The sequence below is a fragment of the Gigantopelta aegis genome, chromosome 7, assembly GCF_016097555.1.
Source record: "Gigantopelta aegis isolate Gae_Host chromosome 7, Gae_host_genome, whole genome shotgun sequence".
NCBI lineage: Eukaryota > Metazoa > Mollusca > Gastropoda > Neomphalida > Peltospiridae > Gigantopelta > Gigantopelta aegis.
The window spans coordinates 33340849-33355472 of NC_054705.1; positions in this window are offsets into that span (position 1 = coordinate 33340849).

Below are 14624 nucleotides of genomic sequence, written 5' to 3' on the forward strand. Positions count from 1 at the left end.
TCAGTGTATACGTACACGATCCTTATCGCACTGTTGTCTTTCTATTTGTAATGTCAATCGTTTCGTATGGAGCGATATTTATCATATCGATATCTGTGTGTATCGCGATACGTATCGTATCGTTGTCTGCGTATCGCCTGGTTTGCACCGATTCTTTTTGTACAAAATAATCGTGTGGTTTTTTTTCTTACAGTCTCACCATATTATGAGTGAATCGGTGTGGGACTCTTTTTTTTTTTCTCTCTTTTTTTTCCTTTCTGTGTTTTTTTTTACATCTGTATGTATATGTTTAATGATTGATTGAAAACTGTTCTACCGATTTTTTTAATTATTATTTATTCACTTTTATAGCTTTTCTGTATAATTTCACAAGCATAGGGTTTTGTTTTTATATGTCCTATATGTACTACACCACACCACATCCATGCCCTGAGAAAGGGATATTCAGCATTTTACAAATGGCACATTTAATTTTTTTTTTTTTTCATGTAACGTTGTTAGAACCCTGTGTGATCGTATTTTTAATGCTAGATTTTTAAATAAATTACATTTAGCAACTTTTATGCGCTGTGTTTGGTTGGGTGGCTTGTTTTTGTGAGGGGGTTTTGTTGTTGTTGTGTAGTTTGGGTGTTTTTTTTGGTTGTTATTATTTTGTGTGGGGGTCTTTTGGGGGTTGTATTTTGATGTTTTTTGTTGTTTTTCGGGGTGGGGGATTTTGCGTGTTGGTGCGTGTTTTAATGTATTTAACCAGATTCTTTTTAAAGCCAACGTTTGCTCTGAACAAAACTATTACAGCTCTGCAAATTTCAGGCGATGACTTAATTTGAGGTTATTTCCCTTTGCATCTCTTTTACAATGATGTCATTTCCTGTCGTCAAATTACCGCGGAAATTAGTCGAGATTTTTTTGTACTGTTCCCAGAATATAGTGCATACAACTTACGGTACTTCTTTTTTTCCCCCTTTCCTTAAAGGAACAGACCCTAGTTTTTAAACACAAAGGCATATTGTTCACTATTAGAACCGTTTATGATCACTGAAGTCAAACATTACTTATATTTTATTGTTTAGATTATCCATTTCCGTACAACCGAAGTGTTTCTGGTCATCCTGCTGTTTCTAATACCACAAAATGCATTTTTTTCATATTTAAAAAAACGCACGTGCGTCTGAGAAGTAACTGTTATGGAGTCGCGTTTTAGTCTATTTTTAAGAGTATTTCAACGTCACAGACTCTTGTTTCACTCTGTTGTATCTAAATATGTTACAGGTTTGTAAATTAATCAAACTTAGTGTCCATTTTTACGGGTTGAAACTAGGGTCTAGGTGAAAAATACGCCTTAGTGTTTAAAAACTAGCGTCTGTTCCTTTAATGCATAATTTGTTAACATAAAAAAACAAACATGTAAAACAATTTTACTTACGTTAAAATATTGTTTAATTAACTGATAGAGTATTTTAATTAATATATGTTAACGTAACAGTGGTGGGAATCGGTATTAAGGATTAGTACATTTGGGAGTTCGGGGTCTCAGGTACTTGATGCACGAATGTGTACATCTCCCTTCTACTCCACCACCACCACCACCACCACCACCACCCACAATCACCCACTAACGGGGTTGTTTAATAGAATACTTTATAATTTCCGTGAAACAAATAAGATTTCCCTGTGTTACGAAAATATTCGATACTTTTGGAATGTTACGAACATATCCGATGGATGCCGAATATGTCCGATAAAATTCGAAGCGTTTTTTTTTTTTTTTTTTTTTTTTTTTTTTTTTTATCATTCGGAACACCTCGGCCGATTACGAATTCAATTTGGTCTTACACCACGGGTGTAACAACAGATTGCGTTTTTGCACAGAGCTGTAATTTCTGTTTGTAGAGATATCTGATTATTTATAATGAATACACTGTGCACAAGAACAAAAAATGGTAACGGCAAATTTTATTTAAATTTTTGGCGCAGTTGAAACTTACTGATCGATCAAGATTCAATATTTCTCACACATCCTCCCGTTACAACCAGTGCTCCACGACTTGTATATAAAAGACCGTGATGTGTGCTGTGTGAAAGTGCACATAACAGATCCTTTTCTGTTAATGAAAACAAAAATGGAGCTGGTTTCTTATAAGATTATGGGTAAAATATTACCAATGTTTGACATCCAAATACCTGATGATTAATAAATCCGTGTGCCCTAGTGGTGTCGTTAAACAAAACAAACTAACTTTCCTTAAATACTAATTCAAGAGAATAGTGTGTGGTATGTTTAGTATCACACAGCTGTATCACACGTATGGGATGTCGATTTAAAGACACCTGATTGGCTGTTCCACGGTGAAGACCCGGATGCCAAAACCCTATTGACCATTGAAATTAACAAATTGATGAAACCGATTGTTCTGTAACATAGGTTAACAGTATAAGCGCGAATGCGCCGTAAAGAGATTTAAGCTTATTATAAAAACCTGTTGACGATATTTTGACGACCTAGAATACTACATTCGTGTCCGTTAGATACTTATTGTTTAAAAACGTACAAATATCCAAGTGACTTTCACTCATTGGATACAGTTTTAAAACCTGAACTATTTTAAAGATAAAATTAATGTTATCAAACCCATATAATATAGTGCCCGCTATATCGTCGAGGTTTGATTCGCGAAATTAACCGAGAAGTTCCGAGTGATAGACTTTCTGATTGTTATATAGACTCATCTACATTTTTATGTTGTTGCTTTGTTTTCTTTCTTTTACTCTTTTCTTGATAACGAAACGGAGATATTTTAAACACTTGTACGTGACTATATATATCGGATTGAAATGACTATTTATTTTAAAAGGTTTATTTCATTTAGAATTCACGAAGATTAGTAAATTATGTTTCATTTTGTTCATTGTATGATAGAAATAGACTGTACAAATGTCTTCTTTTTTTCCTAGAGTGTAATATGTAGTTGTGTTCAATTTCCTATTTATAGTCAGTTTACTGTTTAGAAGTGCAGTGTCTTTTCCACCAGATTTTGCATGTTACCATTGTATAAATTCAGTATCTGCGATACATTTTATTTAAAATATATAGAAAGAAAATGTCCAATAGAGTTAGAGCTATTCCAGAAATGATTATAGGGGAGGTCGGTGTAACGTTTACCTTCTATCAATTTTCACCAACCATAAAACATTTTTTAAAAAAATTGTGCTTTTTTAGGAAATCTGTGTTAAAACAAAAAAAAGTTAAATAAAACAAAAATAAATTGAAACACACTACCTATTCTGCTTTGCATTTCTAAAGCCCCGATCACACTGTCAAAGATCATCTGGCCGGATCCACGACGGATGAAAACCTCATAGTGGTCTATCAGCGGTCACCAACGGATGCACCACGGTTTAACAACGGTTTTTGATGGATAAACTAAAGTTTATTAAGGATAGCGGTTAGTTGACAACGGTGAGCGCTACGGGTCGCTAAGGATCGGTACAGTTTAGTACGGACCACAACGGATTGTCACGAATGATGCCGGATCGTATCCGTGGCTAACCCGGCGTCCTGATCCTTGACAGTGTGACCGGGGCTTAACCTAATACCAATACGAATTATGGCGGTAACCTGTCTACCCCCACTATCACCATTGACAAATATGAAAAATAAAAATTATACTGGTTTATAAGCGATCTTCTGTATAGTTCCTGTATATTCCCGTGGTCTGATTCTTATTTTTACCTCACATTGAAGACCCTATATCTCCCTTGATTCTGGGGCGAGAAGTATCCCAGTGGTAAAGCACTCGCTTGATGTGCGGTCGGTTTGGGATCGATCCCCGTCAGTGGGCCCATTGGGCTATTTCTCGCTCCAGCCAGTGCACCACCACGGGTACATCAAAGGCCGTGGTATGTGCTATCCTGTCTATGGGATGGTGCATATAAAAGATCCCTTGCTGCTGATCGAAAAAAGTAGCTCATGAAGTGGCGACGGCGGGTTTCCTCCCTCAATATCTGTGTGGTCCTTAACCATATGTCCGACGCCATATAACCGTAAATAAAATGTGTTGAGTGCGTCGTTAAATAAACCATCTCCTTTCCTTTTCTCTTGATTCTTGTCTGATGTTTGTGCGGGGGAGGGGGAGTCACGCCCCCCTCCCTCCGCCATTACCATAAGTTAATTTAGGGCAAGTATGGATGTCCGAACGTCACAGTTCCTCCCCAGTGATTGTTTCTGGAACGTCCGTTTTAAAAGTATTGATCGTTGGATGGCATAAAAGTATTAACTGTTAGTTATTGGATCATCTCTATTTTTATATTACCTATTTTTACCTATTTACGTGTATAGTTGATTTGTGTATTCTTTGGTTACACTTCTTTTCAGAGCGCGCGTTGTGTATGAAGGATTCGCTTCTGAAAAATAAATGCAACTGCTTTATTAACGCGGCAATCTCAAAGTTGCATAATTATGTCCAACAATTTTTTTTTTTTTTTTTTTTTTTTTTTTTTTTTGGTCAAATGTAAAGAATGAATTAAATTTACATGCCAAAAAAAAAAAAGTTACAGTAATTAGTTTTTGGGTTTTTTCTGATCGACGGGGCATTTTTAATAACTAAAATTATATATGAAGAAAGGAAGGAAATGTTTTATTTAACGATGCACTCAGTACATTTTATTTATGGTTATATGGCGTCGGACATATAGTTAAGGACCACACCCATATATACAGAGAGGAAACCCGTTGTCGCCACTTCATGGACTACTATTTGAACAGCAAGGGATCTTTTATATGCATCATCCCACAGATAGGATAGCACATACCACTGCCTTTGTTACACCAGTTGTGGACCACTGGCAGGAACGAGAAATAGCCCAATGGGTCCACCGACGGGAATCGATCCTAAATCGATCGTGCTACAGGAGAGCGCTGTACGTTCTAAACAAGAAAATATAATTTGAGTTGTTAAAGGATCTGTCTGTCAGTACTCGTTCCAGCCAGTGCACCACGACTGGTATATCAAACGCTGTGGTATGTGCTATCCTGTCTGTGGTATGTGCTATCCTGTCTGTGGTATGTGCTGTCTTGTCTGTGGGATGATGCATATAAAAGATCCTTCACTACTAATGGAAACATGTAGCGGGTTTCCTCTCTTAAGACTACATGTCAAAATTATCAAATGTTTGGCATCCAATAGCCGATGCAAATCAATGTGCTCTCGTTAAACAAAACAAACTTTACCTTCAACTTTATTTATCACAAATAATGTAAAACTAGAGAATTTTGGCACTTGCAACTGTGAGATTGCGCCTTTAAGTATAGGTCATTGCTAAAATAAAAAGGCTTCCATCATTTTTAAAAATATTAATGGAAATAATTTCTGTTGTTTTGTATTCATAACCGTTTTAAAAACTTTGTTTCCTTATGTAAATATAGGCATAGTGTGATTTTAATTGTTGCATTGTTCGTACAACACATTTGACATAACACTCACATAGCTGCATTATATTCGTAAAGAAAATGATATTTTTAAAACAAATCTTTAAAAATATATATACATCACTGATTGCAATTGTCTAATAATGAAAAATAACAGTTAAGTAGATGTTCGACAACAATAATAATTGTAACGGCAAGAAATCTTTTTTCTTTTCTTTACTTCTTTTTTTTTTTTTTTGGGGGGGGGGGGTAGGGGTGGGGACGTATTTTAAGTGAATTAGCTTCAATTACTAGCAGGTTGATATTTTAGTAATAATAAGATTGTTAGACAAAAGTCATTTGTGTTTTAGTGCATATTTTAGTAAGATATTTTCAAATAAGTACACAACAACTTTGTAAAACATTTTTATAATGTACGCTTTTTTGAACTCGTAGTGGAGGGAATGTTAGCACACAAAATAAAGAGTATGTATGTGGATTTGTGGATATTAAATTATTGTGAACTGTTCTTATAATAAATTATTTTATTGAAATTTCAGACAAAAGAAATGTCTGTTCAGCATAAGTTTACTTTGTTTAACCAGTATCAAGCATAAACAGTAACCATTCACAGTGTTCGGATTTTTGGTGGGGGTTTTGGTGGGGGTTTTAAGAAAATTTAATTTGAAAGTTTGAAACAGCTGATTAAATTCCTATAGCTATTATTGATATGTTCATGGTGTATCTTAGCACGTGTTTTCTTGTATCTGTCAGTCGTTGAACAAATGAGAATAATGAACCAATCAGACAGCAAATGAGGGTTTATTTTAACATAATTTATGAGAACTGTACTGAGCATGCGTGGACTGGACGAATGAGATGTAGACTTGTACAGAACGTAGGGTATGTTATACGTGTGCACGTGGTATATTTGTATATATATATAGATCGTTGACTGTTTTTGAAGATTTATTTTCTTTGTTGCCCGTCGGGTAGATTATATAAGTATTTGGAATGACCGCACCTGTGTATTTTTGTGCATAATATGGTTGTCCTATTAAATTTTCTTCATTATGCGGTGTTTGACTTTTTCATTTACGATAGTAGGCCTATAACCAAGGCGGATCCAGAGTTGTTTACAGGTGGGAGTAGATGTGATGCGGCAGGATTTTCCGTTTGCTCCCCCCGACCCAGCTCTCTATCTGTGGTGTGTGTGTGTGTGTGTGTGTGTGTGTGTGTGTGTGTTTCTCTCCTTTCCTCTGTGCTATTCTCTCCCTTCCTCTGCGCTATTCTCTCTCTTCCTCTGTGCTTTTCTTGTTTCTCTGTCTCTGTATCTCTCCCCCCCCCTCTCTCTCTCTCTCTCTCTCTCTCTCTCTCTCTCTCTCTCTCTCTCTCTCTCTCTCTCTATCTATTTATATATCTGTCTCAGTTTTTTTCTGCTTGTCTGTCTGTTTCTCCATATCACCATATGTTAAACACCAAATATACATATTTTTATATAGCTCGAGTGTCCTCTAGCGTTATTCTATTATATGTCATTCTCATAGTAGTCGGTACCGGGATGCGAACCCAGTACCTTCTAGGTAACTGTACAGGAGAGCCCTAGTGCGAGCTGACCAAACACGACGTAACAACCAAGAACCAGTAGTGATTCACGTTTTAGTAGCCAACTAGATTGGTACACCGTTATTGTTTTTTTAAGCGTAACATAGTACGGCTACTAATGAGATAAAATAGAATGTACCGATTTGGGAGACGTTCTACGGTGACATACCACACTTTGCGCGCAAAGAATGGAATGTCTGTCTGACGTTATGCCAGTACTTTGCCGACTGATAGGTGTCAAACGTGGTAATAAAAGACAGGAATGTGTGTTTAACGACGCCCCAGCACATTAGGGACCATTACGTGTCGCTAACACGAGGTAACTCTAATTATAGAGGATGGAACGCACTGAAGGAAGGAAGGAAATGTTTTATCAACACATTTTATTTACGGTTATATGGCGTCAGACATATGGTTACAGACCACACAGATATTGAGAGAAGGGAGGAAATGTTTTATTTAACGACGCACTCAACACATTTTATTTACGGTTATATGGCGTCAGACATATGGTTACAGACCACACAGATATTGAGAGAAGGGAGGAAATGTTTTATTTAACGACGCACTCAACACATTTTATTTACGGTTATATGGCGTCAGACATATGGTTACAGACCACACAGATATTGAGAGAAGGGAGGAAATGTTTTATTTAACGACGCACTCAACACATTTTATTTACGGTTATATGGCGTCAGACATATGGTTACAGACCACACAGATATTGAGAGAAGGGAGGAAATGTTTTATTTAACGACGCACTCAACACATTTTATTTACGGTTATATGGCGTCAGACATATGGTTACAGACCACACAGATATTGAGAGAAGGGAGGAAATGTTTTATTTAACGACGCACTCAACACATTTTATTTACGGTTATATGGCGTCAGACATATGGTTACAGACCACACAGATATTGAGAGAAGGGAGGAAATGTTTTATTTAACGACGCACTCAACACATTTTATTTACGGTTATATGGCGTCAGACATATGGTTACAGACCACACAGATATTGAGAGAAGGGAGGAAATGTTTTATTTAACGACGCACTCAACACATTTTATTTACGGTTATATGGCGTCAGACATATGGTTACAGACCACACAGATATTGAGAGAAGGGAGGAAATGTTTTATTTAACGACGCACTCAACACATTTTATTTACGGTTATATGGCGTCAGACATATGGTTACAGACCACACAGATATTGAGAGAAGGGAGGAAATGTTTTATTTAACGACGCACTCAACACATTTTATTTACGGTTATATGGCGTCAGACATATGGTTACAGACCACACAGATATTGAGAGAAGGGAGGAAATGTTTTATTTAACGACGCACTCAACACATTTTATTTACGGTTATATGGCGTCAGACATATGGTTACAGACCACACAGATATTGAGAGAAGGGAGGAAATGTTTTATTTAACGACGCACTCAACACATTTTATTTACGGTTATATGGCGTCAGACATATGGTTACAGACCACACAGATATTGAGAGAAGGGAGGAAATGTTTTATTTAACGACGCACTCAACACATTTTATTTACGGTTATATGGCGTCAGACATATGGTTACAGACCACACAGATATTGAGAGAAGGGAGGAAATGTTTTATTTAACGACGCACTCAACACATTTTATTTACCGTTATATGGCGTCAGACATATGGTTAACGACCACACAGATATTGAGAGAGGAAACACGCTGTCGCCACTTCATGGGCTACTCTTTCCGATTAACAGCAAGGGATCTTTTATATGCACCATCCCACAGACAGGATAGCACATACCACGGCAATATAACAAAAGAAAAAGAAAGAAATTTTTTATTTAACGAAACACTCGACACATTTTATTTACGGTTATATGGCGTCGGAAAAAAAGAAAATCACCGTTGTGAGGTATAGATAAGGCAATTCCATACCTCGGGACAACACATTTTGTTCTTCGGGTTGGAATAGCCTTAACCACACCACCAGAGCACATTGATTGATTAATTATCGGCTATTGGATGTCAAACATTTGGTTATTTTGACATATAGTCTTGCAGAGGAAATCCGCTAAATGTTTCCATTAGTAGCAAGGGATCTTTTATATGCACCATCCCATAGACAAAACAGCACATACCCGCCTGTGGGAAGCGCAAATAAACGATCCCTTGCTGCTAATCGGAAAGAGTAGCCCATGTAGTGGCGAAAGCGGGTTTCCTCTCAAAATCTGTGTGGTCCTTAACCATATGTCTGACGCCATATAACCGTAAATAAAATGTGTTGAGTGTGTCGTTAAATAAAACATTTCTTTCTTTTTCTTTTGTTATATTGCCGTTGACATATGACCACACAGAAAATGAAGCATCACAATGGGCTACGTTTTCCAGTTAGCAGGCAAACAGACAGACAGACAGACAGACAGACAAATTCTTTATTTACGTCTCACCTTGTGTACAGATTAAAAATAAAACAAGAGTTCAACAGCAATAATATAATAATACAGTAGTAAAAGTATACAAGCCACTCCTGTGGAGTTATGAGAGACTTTAAAACTATTAAAAGACTATCAACAAGGGATCTTTTATACGCACCATACCAGAGACAGGATATTCTTGCCCACTGGACTGAATTAGCCAGATTATGCACGGTGCTACATAAATCTGTATAGCACCGCGGTGCTAGTTAAATTGCCTTGCACCCCGGTGCTAGTTAAATTGCCTAGCAACCCGTTGCTAGTTAAATTGCCTAGCAACTCGGTGCTAGATACATCTGTCGAGCACCCCGGTGCCGCACGATTTCTATATACGCGTGACGTCATAACTCATGCTTTACAACGCTTGATGTCATAACTGATGGTTTTCAGAATTCTGTTTGCCATTTCACGTTGTATCATTGTTTAAAAAAAATAATTATACAAATTAATATTTTCAACTTTATATTTATTATTTTTATGTCGTTGCATGATGTGGACTATATTTTTCCCGCGTATGATTAAATGAGTTTGTAGGTAAAATGTTTACGTCATTTACGAATAATTCCAATCTCTAAAAATCCCTTTATTATAAACCCTTGGATTGGTCAAATTCGTATCACGTGACGATAAAAACTGGCATTCATAGCACCATGAATCTCAGTTTAGCACTAGTTTTGGCTATATAGCCGGAACTACTTTATGAATTATGTCAACAAAGGAATCCCCGAGGAATTTCCTTGAGATTCTATTTTTAGACATCAAACTAATCGTCTGCTGTCAAACTTCTAAACATCTTCACATATAAATTATACCATACAAAATAGGTCGCTTCAGACATTTTTATTAAAGGTTAAAAGTTATTGAAATTACTTACGTTATATGTTTATAGTGAATTCAAAATCCCACAGCTAAAAATCTATTTTGCCGATCCAAAAAAAGTATATAATTCCAATGGAATTTGGTATTTTACAAAAGCGATTTCAAAAACAAAATTCAGTCAGTTCATGCCAACCATTAGCAGTAACGCGCATTCAACGGTATTGTAGTATGACGTACACAACACATAGTTTCTAAGTTTGCGCGCCACTGCGATGCAATCTTTAAACGAGTCGGGTTTTGAAACTAGGCATACCATGTACATGTCGGGACACAGGAACGAAGCTTCAATTCGAAGCTACAACAGAGAATGTTCCACTTTCCAAAAACGAAACATGAGCATGGCACTGTCAAATCTCACGAATACTTGTGTCGCACCACTTGAAGTCGCACATGCCAAAACCATCCTGTTGCCACTTCCACAATTACAAGGCCAGTAAACACAGAAACTCGCGACACACCTGTTTCATCCATTTCCGGAAACATTGAAACCACTTTCTCCATGTCAAATCTATCAACACATGGAATTATCACGCACTCAAAATTTTATAACTGTAATTTCAACGTCGTAATTGGTAAATCTGGACAGTAATCAAAAAATGGCGCCCATCCACAGTTCGTAGTTAAATATTCATACACCAACCGCTTCACATATAAATTATAGCATACAAAATAGGTCGCTTCAGACATTTTTATTACAGTTTAAAAGTTATTAAAATTACTTACGTTATATGTTTCTAGTGAATTCAAAATGTTTTTAGTTGGTATTGACATTTAATGCAAAAAATTAATATGAATTGTATTAATGATTGTAACATTGTCATTCTCTCATTCGGCTATTGACGGAAAAAGCCGAACCACCATAGGGATTCCGCTAATGTTGAGTATGAATTTCGTGTTAATAAAATAGTAAATAGTTGGAAAATAAGAGTTCACTTTTTATTTTGAAGAGCTTTACATTAATGACATGGTTATGTGTTTGGAATTATAAGAATTGTACGCCATTCATACAGTGTGTAAAGCGGTTTTGCGTTTCATACTAGCATGAAAACTCAAAAATGTTCACGTTCAATTCTTAAATCGTTCTACAATAAACAAATCTTCGCTTACAAAATTAATATTTTGTTACTGTAATTAAATGTGCACGAATTTTTTTTTTAAAGATCACCGTTGTGAGGTATAGATAAGGCAATTCCATACCTCGGAACAAAATGTTTTGTTCTTCGGGTTAGAATAGCCTTAACCACACCACCAGAGCACATTGATATATTAATTATCGGCTATTGGATGTCAAACATTTGGTTATTTTGACATATAGTCTTGCAGAGGAAATCCGCTACATTTTTCCATTAGTAGCAAGGGATCTTTTATATGCACCATCCCATAGACAAAACAGCACATACCACGGCCTTTGATATACCAGTTGTGGTGCACTGGCTGGAGCAAGAAATAGCCCAATTGGTCCACCGACTGGGATCGATCTTAGATTGACTGCGCATCAAGCGAGCTCTTTATCACTGGGCTACGTCCTGCCCGCCCACCCCACCCCCCACCCCACCCCTCAATGGAAGAGTGCTGGCCTGATCTGCGATGGATGGCAAAATTAATCAGTCTGAATTTCTCTATGGCCTTGGGGTTAAAGATGTATTCTTTTCCTGTCTCTATTCATCCCTGGTATACCGAAAGCCGTGGCATTGCGCAGTGTACACATAATCGATTACAACTATATCATCGGTCGGATGGTGCAAACTGGTCATCAATCACACGTGATCCGATTTCCAGCACTATCAAATACACCATGTTTAACAAAAGACGAGAAATAAGTTAATTGCGTGTTATATATATACGGGGCGAGGGGTTGGGAGCGAATGTAGCATACCGTGGTCGATAGAACGGTCGCCTGGGGGTGCTTGGGTCCAACGATCGAAGGAAGGAAGGAAATGTTTTATTTAATGACGCACTCAACACATTTTATTTAAGGTTATATGGCGTTGGACATATGGTTAAGGACCACACAGATATTGAGGGAGGAAACCCGCTGTCGCCACTTCATGGGCTACTCTTTTCGATTAGCAGCAAGGGATCTTTTATATGCACCATCCCATAGACAGGATAGCACATACCACGACCTTTGATGTACCTGTCGTGGTGCACTGGCTGGAGCGAGAAATAGCCCAATGGGCCCACCGACGGGGATCGATCCCAAACCGACCGTGCGAGCGCTGTTCCACTAGCCTACGTCCCGCCCCTGACGCAATCAGAGCACCAAGCGTTTTATATCAATGGATGTGGTATGTGCTGTCCTGTCTGAGAAAATCTTACAAATGGTATTCCTCTGACTACGATAGCCGATGTATTTTTCGTGCTGGGGTGTCGTTAAATATCTATTCTAATCTATTCTATTCTAACCCTCTGACTACGTGTCACAATTACCAAATGTTTGACGTCCAAATCGCCGAGCGTTAATAAATCAATGTGCTCCAGTGGTGTTGTTAAACAACACAGACTTTTTTTTTTTACCAACTATTAAAAAAAAAATTAAAGCTTGTTTTGTTTAACGTCACCACTAAAGCAAATTGATTTTTTTTTAATCATCGCCTATTAGAGAAAACCCGCTACATTTTTAATAAAGATTAAATATGTACCACATTGTCCTTTCAATGCGTATCTTTGAACATCTAGAACCTAGGCAACTGTATTATAGAGTTAAAGGGACATTCCTGAGTTTGCTGCATTGTAAGATGTTTCCGACTAATAAAATATTTATACGATTAAACTTACATACATATATTACACATATTTTCTTGTTTAGAATATCAGTGTCTGTATATTCAATGTGTTTCTGGTCGTCTTAATATTTATAAGAAGCCCAAACGGAATTTTGTACGTACGAAAAAAAAAAAAAAAAAAAAAAAAAAAACATTAGGAAATAAAATGAAATTAACCTAGTACAAATATTAAAACGATCAAAACACGTTTAATATATAGCTACTAATATGTTATGCAGAAAAATATATTTGATATGTAATTACATTCGCTAAAAACTCTCTGTTAGTCGATAACATCTTAAAAATTGCAGCAAACTCAGGAATGTGCCTTTAAATACGTACCACATTGTTCTTTTAATGCGCAGTTTTGAATATCTAGAACCTAGGCAACTGTACTATAACAGAGTTAAAGCGGGTGGTACGTGGACCAGTGGTATTGAGCGGTCGGGCAAGGATCGATCCTGCACTGGCTAGAGCGAAAAATAGCCCAATAGTCCAACCGACAGGGGATCGATCCTAGACCGACAGCGCATCAGGTGAGCGCTTTATGTAGCGGGTTTCCTCTCTAAGACTATGTCAAAATGACCCAATGTTTGACATCAAATAGCCAATGATTAATAAAAAATTATTTGGTGCATAACTGATTGTAACGGGGGTGGGGGAGAACAATCAGAGAATGGGCCCACTGGGGTGATTCGATCCTACGCCGCAAGCACCTCAAGCGATCGTTCGTTCGACCAAGTGTTAAGTAGCAAAGCAACAGTAAGTTTACTATGCGACGAAGTGTCGTTAACATTTCTTCTCTTCCTTTGATTCCTTTGTCTTCTCGTAAGAATTGTTTGAACTTTGTCAATTATTTACGACACAGTGAGGCGGAGAAAATATTTCTGTACTCTTCTAAATGCCAGCGAGTTGGATTACGATTGATTTTGCGAATCTGTGTCTAATTACTAACGCTTTCTTTCTCTGTGTCTATTCCTGACCGATAACGACATATATCTCGTTTACCGTTATAAATTATAAAATAACAATCGGCAAATGTCGGCCTGACCACTGCATACGGTTGTACTAGTGGGGAAATAGAATCTCATAGGTGACAATGTTAATGTATATCAGGCGCTTTTGTAAAGGGGAGATCGGAGATCGACTCCCTTCCTCTTGCTCCCCTTGTTCAAGTATGACTCGACCCCTATAACCGTTCGTCGCCGCTCTTTAGACCCTCAATAAATTTCGCTCGCCGCAGTCTAGACCCACCCACACCCACACCCACACCCACACCCAAAACTTTAACTTTTAAGAAAGAAGGGTGTGTGGTTTTTTTTTTTTTTTTTTTTTTTTTTTTTTTTTTGGGGGGGGGGGATATGTCGCAATCAACACATATTTACTATGGCTATATAGCGTCTGACATGTGGTTAAGGACCACAGAGATAAAGAGAGAAGAAACTCGCTGCCACCATTCCATTGTCTACTTTTTTCGATTAGGCCTATA